The 6,874-nt window shown below is 40.3% G+C and overlaps 1 long non-coding RNA gene across 2 annotated transcripts; it reads right to left on the bottom strand.

The window, feature by feature from the left end:
* Window positions 1–1,443: 1,443 nt before the first annotated feature.
* On the bottom strand, window positions 1,444–6,354 carry LOC142965561 (uncharacterized). 2 transcript variants are annotated; one of them, XR_012957704.1, is made up of 5 exons: window positions 6,077–6,354; window positions 3,087–3,551; window positions 2,788–2,916; window positions 2,432–2,568; window positions 1,444–1,941 (listed from the first exon to the last, which is right to left on the bottom strand). It is a non-coding gene; the product is annotated as an uncharacterized LOC142965561 (long non-coding RNA). The 2 variants fall into 2 exon arrangements; XR_012957705.1 differs by lacking the exon at window positions 3,087–3,551.
* Between the last annotated feature and the right edge of the window lie 520 nt (window positions 6,355–6,874).

Below are 6,874 nucleotides of genomic sequence, written 5' to 3'. Positions count from 1 at the left end.
TTATACTTATTGGAATATAATTCATTTAATCTCATTTCATGATGCAATATGTATACTTTGTTGGCATCTTATTTTGAAAACCGGATGTTCGTCTGTAGAAAACCGGAAGTTTTCACGTTAATCTTTCCGCTAACTTTGCAAAATCATTCGCTCGCTCCCGTCCTGTGCCGTTTGGTTGCGTTTACCGTAAGTTTCAGCGTATAGGTGCACTAGCATTTAAGTGTCTGCTGAGTTGACCACGGAGATCTGAGTGTCTGCTGACTTGACCGCAGTAGTCAAAAGCCCCTTACATTTTTTATATCGAAATTGGAGGAGTTACAAAACAGCCAAAAACAACTGCAGTCTCATTCTATGTGTGGTTAATTGTAAATTAAATGTGATGCAATCTGCCTCTGAGCCTGTGCGTGTGTCCTCGCCATCCTTATTGCTCTTTCAAAGTGACGTCTTGTGTAACTGAAATTTATTGAAACTTTGTTGCAGTGTTTCAGGGCGTTTTCACATCTTCAGTTCGTTTGCTTTGTTCCGATTCAGGGATTAATATGATACAATGTTGCAGTTGCCCCTTTGTTCGGTTTGTGTTCACACTGCAACATTTAACAGCGGACTAAATATTGTAAACAAAAGCCACGCACGAGCAAACTGTTCTCTCATTGGTCCGATTTCTATGCGGCTATAAATAGGCTCTGTTGCTTCTTCTTTTTTTTAAGGTGTGGGGGATTGGGGGTGCGTGAACCCGGTCGGGATGTAGAAGGGGGTGCGTGGCCTAAAAAGTTTGGGAACCGCTGCCCTAGACCAATCCAATCCCAGTGCTACAAATAGCAGCAAGAATGTCTCTTTCAAAGTTACAGTAGTCTTTGTAATGTCCTGGAAGTTTCAGCTCCACCACGTGGTCCAGCTGGTGTCTGGGAAGCACATTCCATCCGATCCACATCTGCACCAGTTTCCCAAGGATGCTTGGAGACGCTTCCAAAAAAAGAAAAGTCAATATTTAGATAGATAGATATAAGCTTTATTCATCCCCAGGGGGAAATTTGTTTGTAGCAGCAGCAATTTACAGAGTAAAATATTACGTATGGAAATGCACAATATATACAGTACAATAAAATAACAGAGCAGATATTAAATTTGAAGAAATAGAATAATAAAAAATAATAAAATAGAATAAAAATGCAAAAAATGCACAGTATATACAAGTATAGTATACAGTATATTAAATGAACAACTAAACAAACTGAACAGTAGTGCAAGGATCATGGTATTAAATGAACAACTAGGTATTTTCTTTAACTGCCGAGAAGGAATTTGTTACATCAATCATGAATGCGATTTAAAAATAATTATTTTACTCAATTTGTGCTTTGGGTTGTTAGTGTTGCTGAGAATTCATAGTGTGGTGGAAAAAAATCTTTTTAACCTCTCTGCGAGAAATAATCACGATGGAACTTCTTAAAGTATTAAAAACATATTTAATGAACAGACACTTCAATCATAATTCAGCTGAATGGATAGAGCTCTTTCCCCACGGATGGTTTGGAGGACTAACCCTGATAAACAGAGAAACAGAGTTTATATGCACGTTATCTCGTCTCCTCTCCCTTCAACCCCCCCCCCCCGTAACCCTCGCAGATGTTGTCCGAAGAACAAGGGCAGGTTCCCAGCCTTTTCGTGGGAAGAGGGTTGAGATTATATGCAGGTTTAGTGATACAAGACAACTAAAAGAACCATATGATAAATTTCCACAACACATAGTTAAAAAGGAAAGTAGAGGAAGCACAACAGACTCGGATAAATAACCTGTGAGGAACTATTAAAAGTTTCTATTCATTTACCGTCCTCAATAAATGTGCGAAGGAATCCTGTGATCCGACATGTATCCTCCAAAGAGACATCACCGTCTTCATCCTCATCCTCTGTTGGCCACTTTATCTTCTCCAAGACCATCTGACGGATTCATTTTATACGATCAGTTAACACTTGTGTTTCCAAACAAACAAGAGAATAGAAAGCACGATAAACAGCAGAATAGAAAATGAGACATTTTCAATTATAATAATCCAAATTGTAACTCGATCAGGACATAGTTGTTATTTTAAAGAACCATACTGGAGGTTTTTGCATGGCAACACGTTTTTTTAATTGGTTTCCTTCCTTTTAGGCAGCAATTAGTGTCAGTTCATTTCTATGAAACTCAACTTGCAAGGACTTCAGGACGACCATGTTTCAGCAGTACTTGTTCATGCAGTGATGTGATGTAGTTTAACTTTAAAAAAAAGAGATCAAATGCTGACTGTGATCATTTCAATGCAACACGTTTGCAGGTTTATTGTAATGAACTGAAATCAATGGCTGCCAGAGGGTAGAAAACACGTCATTTCTGAGAGTCATTTGTGTGAGTTCAGTGTTTCTGACTGAGCATCATGTGGTCACTTACCTTTGGTGTGCACTGTACATCAGATGCTCTTGTAAAGAGGGGAATTGTGTCTTTCCTCTCAGTTAGCAAAGGCCAGATCGGTGTCTCTTTTAACCCCTTCGTAACTGTTTCACTCGTCTTGAGGTTCTTCCAAGGACCTGCAAAACATTTGCATCACAACAGAAAAGCAAAGCAGCCGTACTAATCTTTCACTAATAGTCTAATTAGCATTACTGAATAAACTCATCAACATCTATCTGTGTATGTCACAAAAAAGACAAAATGTGAAAGACAAAATGTTGTCTTACATCAGAACTTCAACTCTGATTAGTCGGTCTGGTTTGTATGATCTGTTAAGTACAGATCAGAATACTCACAGCATGGAGGAGCAGTTTGTCCAGCAGCCATCTTCTGTTGTCAGATGTGACTGCAGGCAAATCCCATGACAGTGCCAACTCATTGATTAGGTTATTTTCTTCAGGTGACAAATCTGCTGTACCCTCCAGCTAATAATGACAATTAGAATTAGAATAGAATTCCTGAGAACAAGAGGAACTCTGCATCTTAAGGAATGACTTGCAACAATCAGTGCGTGATCCTAAAGACCAGACCGAGATGATGGAGGACGAGCAGATACTTGAAAATCTGAGAAATGAGAGCCTCCTGGAGACTACACCTGAAGAGAGCGTCCTGGAGACTACACCTGAAGAGAGCGTCCTGGAGACTACACCTGAAGAGAGCGTCCTGGAGACTACACCTGAAGAGAGCGTCCTGGAGAATACACCTGAAGAGAGCGTCCTGGAGAATACACCTGAAGAGAGCGTCCTGGAGACTACACCTGAAGAGAGCGTCCTGGAGAATACACCTGAAGAGAGCGTCCTGGAGACTACACCTGAAGAGAGCGTCCTGGAGACTACACCTGAAGAGAGCGTCCTGGAGACTACACCTGAAGAGAGCGTCCTGGAGAATACACCTGAAGAGAGCGTCCTGGAGACTACACCTGAAGAGAGCGTCCTGGAGAATACACCTGAAGAGAGCGTCCTGGAGACTACACCTGAAGAGAGCGTCCTGCCGGCTCCAGCTGCTGAGCCTCAGACCAGTCGCTTTGCCAAAGCAGCATTGTTAGCTGGCATCGCTGTCGCTGGAGTGGGAATAGCGGCCACTTTAATGTGTAAGACTCAATAGTGCAACCCGTAAGTGATGATATGGTGATTAGCACAAAGATAACATGTTGTGAGTGTGATGCCCACCAATGTGTTGTCACATGTGTGTTATGTATTTAGTTTTCATGCACAGCCAATATGTTTTAAAGTGAGCACACTTGTTTATTCCAGCAATAGTTTTATAAGTGACTGACCTAGTGGGAACAATGATGTTTCCACTAAAGCCACTAGAAGCCACTGTACTCCAGAGAAAGCTAGCGGGACGTGAAGAGCGAAGCAGGATGTGACATCCTTCTTTTCAAGGGACTAAGTGTTCAGGAGAGAACTACAAGGCTAATAACGTTTAGCATTTTAAGACCATCCTACAGTTATAGATTCTGTTATCCTTCATGTTCGAGAACATTTAATGTGTGTGTACTGTACCGAAAATAATGTTGATTTTCGTTGTTCAGTGCTGTATGGAATTGGTGTCCATCTGCACTACTTTGAGCTAACACAAAGATAACATGTTGTGAGTGTGATGCCCACCAATGTGTTGTCACATGTGTGTTATGTATTTAGTTTTCATGCACAGCCAATATGTTTTAAAGTGAGAACACTTGTTTATTCCAGCAATAGTTTTTGAACACCGTCCTACAGTTATAGATTCTGTCATCCTTCATGTTCGAGACTTTCTTTAACTTTTTATCTCATAACTTTGAATCTCATAACTTTCTGTCTCATAGTCTCATAACTTTCTGTCTCATAGTCTCACAGCCAGAGTGACCCTACTATACACATTACACACCAAAAATCCTTAATGTTAAAGCCTACATTGACTTTAATATTTGAGTTATATGGTGTTGATTCTACATGTATTTAATTTTTAGGGCCCGAGCACCGACAACGTCGGCCGCATGTATCTCATGAAGATTTAAAAAAAAGTGTCTTGGGACCATGCTCTAAAACTAACAAGAAGTTAGCCATTTAGATTTTTGTGTGAATTTCCCTTTGATTTCTAGTCGCTGTACTTTAACGAACTCCTCCTAGGGACTTCGTCAGATCCAATTCAAATTTGGTCAGTACAATCTAAAGACCCTCACATTTTACGTGATTCGCCATTAAACAACAAGCTGATGTAACTCCACTGGACTTGCTCAAATCTGTCCCAAACTTGCCATACTTGATAACAGTCATGGCCAGAGGTTGTTTACAAGCCAATTTTCACTCATAGTCATAGCGCCATCTACTTGCAACAGGAAGACAGCGTTATGTGACAAACGGCATCCGATTTACATGACATTTACATGATGTGGTCTATACTTGATGTAGAGCAACATTATGTATGTTTGCATGTGTTCTCTAGCGCCACATAGTAGATACAGTAAGTGGTGTAATATTTGCACTACATAATTTCTTGCGCCACACAGTCCACGCTGGAAAAATACGTTGAACTCCGGGACGCGTTGTCCAATGGTCAGACATTCACGCCCGCGTCTGCCAGCATCCCGCCAGTACCCCCACGGAAGGTGCGAGGGCCCGTACATCGCTGCTTGCAGCTTTAATTGGGTTTATTGTTATACATCAACAGATAAAATAAATAATTCGTAAGCTCTAAAATTGGTGCAATCGTGCATGAGAGGACAGACAATCATGCAATTATAAACAAGCCAACAAAAAAGCCAGATTTGACACCATTTCAAGTAAAACTGAAAGTGGGCAAGTAAAACCAAGAAGTCGATCTGTAAATTGTGAATGTTTACTGTGGACAGTTTGCGCTGCCATTCTACGGAACTATTGAACTGTTTATCTCGGTCATTTGACTAGTACCAGTGGCGGGCCGTGCATTTTATATCTGAGCCTTCAACTGCCGTCTTACCACCTAATAACCTCATGTTGGCGCCACAGCTACGGTTATTTGTTTCTAGGTGTGTAACATCACGTATTCGTTTTAAACCGTTCGGTACGAGGCTTACGAACCGAACAATAATACTGGTGCATTTGGAAAATGCAGAAGCTTAAATTGTGGTAAATATAATGTTTTCGGTGGAGACACCGGTCTGTCTGTCTGTTTTGCTTCCGGGGTCAGCGTCTGACCCCGGAAGCAAAACAAAACACAACTGAGGCGCGAATGCTCTGCGAGGCTATGCTAAACTAGCTTAATAAGGAAAACAGCCACACAATCCCCATTTCTCCAGACCATCATTCTTGTTTGTAAAATAAAACAGCCCAAACTGATTAAATTATCCGGACCCTAACCCCACGCAGGACGGTATGCTTCGTAATTAACGGACAATGCATATGGTCAAAATCGATGTAATTAACACAATGACAAGAGCGAACTCACAAGAAATAATCACATTTATTTAAAACAAGGGATGACAAAACAATCCAGCAACACTCACACTAAAGAGCAAGGGCCATTCAAATATTATTTACATCAGGGAACAATATCCATAAATGACACGATAGGCAAAATGAACACACTGCAGATGTAAAGAAAACAAAAAACAGTTTCACTTACCAAATGCTGTTCTATTTAAATACAAAATCCATCCTTCTGTCTTTGTTCACAAAGAGTTCAATGACGCGGTTGTACAGTACATCCGTGCTCCGTTTCCCTGCGAACTTGATCGTTGATCTGGAGATCCACTCGGGTCCTTCCAAACGTTTTTAAGAGCACTGTAGCTTGCAAGTGTCCCGCCGTACTTTGGTGTTGTGTAGCGGCTTTGCTCAGGCAGCTCAGGTACTGCGGTCATGTGGGCCGTCATCCGCGGAAGCTCGGTCACGTCAGCCGGCACTTGAAATGTAATGCTCGTCTATTCGAGGTGCTACGGTACGGGTGCTTGGATAGCCAAAAAAGCCCGGAAATAGACCTATATTTCATCAATAATTTGCCCAATTTGTTAAAAAACAACGTCATTTTGTACATTATATGAAATCCAACAATAAAAAAATCTGAAATTACACTGCTGTATAATCTTTAATTGAAAAAGGGTTCGAAAATTATAATATTGCCTAATAATAATCTTTGATCTGTAAAAAAAACATTTCCTTCAATGGTTAGCTAAAATTTCCGTTGGAGTTCTGTTCATGATGACCCCATATATCTCCATGTCCAATGTAATGTAATTTTACTGTACAATCTTTGAGAAAATTAAAATTAAAGGCAAAGTCAGCTCAAATGACATTTTGATATTCATAATTTCCCAATATTTGACATTTTATAAAAATGAATACTTAAGAGGATAACCTCTTAAGAATTCATTTAAGAGGATCCTTAAGAGGATGATCAATTTTCTCAAAAACTGTATAGTAATAT

The sequence above is a fragment of the Anarhichas minor genome, unplaced genomic scaffold (assembly GCF_050575085.1).
Source record: "Anarhichas minor isolate MPS153535 unplaced genomic scaffold, ASM5057508v1 ptg000034l, whole genome shotgun sequence".
NCBI classification, from domain to species: domain Eukaryota; kingdom Metazoa; phylum Chordata; class Actinopteri; order Perciformes; family Anarhichadidae; genus Anarhichas; species Anarhichas minor.
The sequence above is the reverse complement of the archived record's forward strand: the minus strand, read 5'-3'. Positions and strand labels throughout refer to the sequence as shown.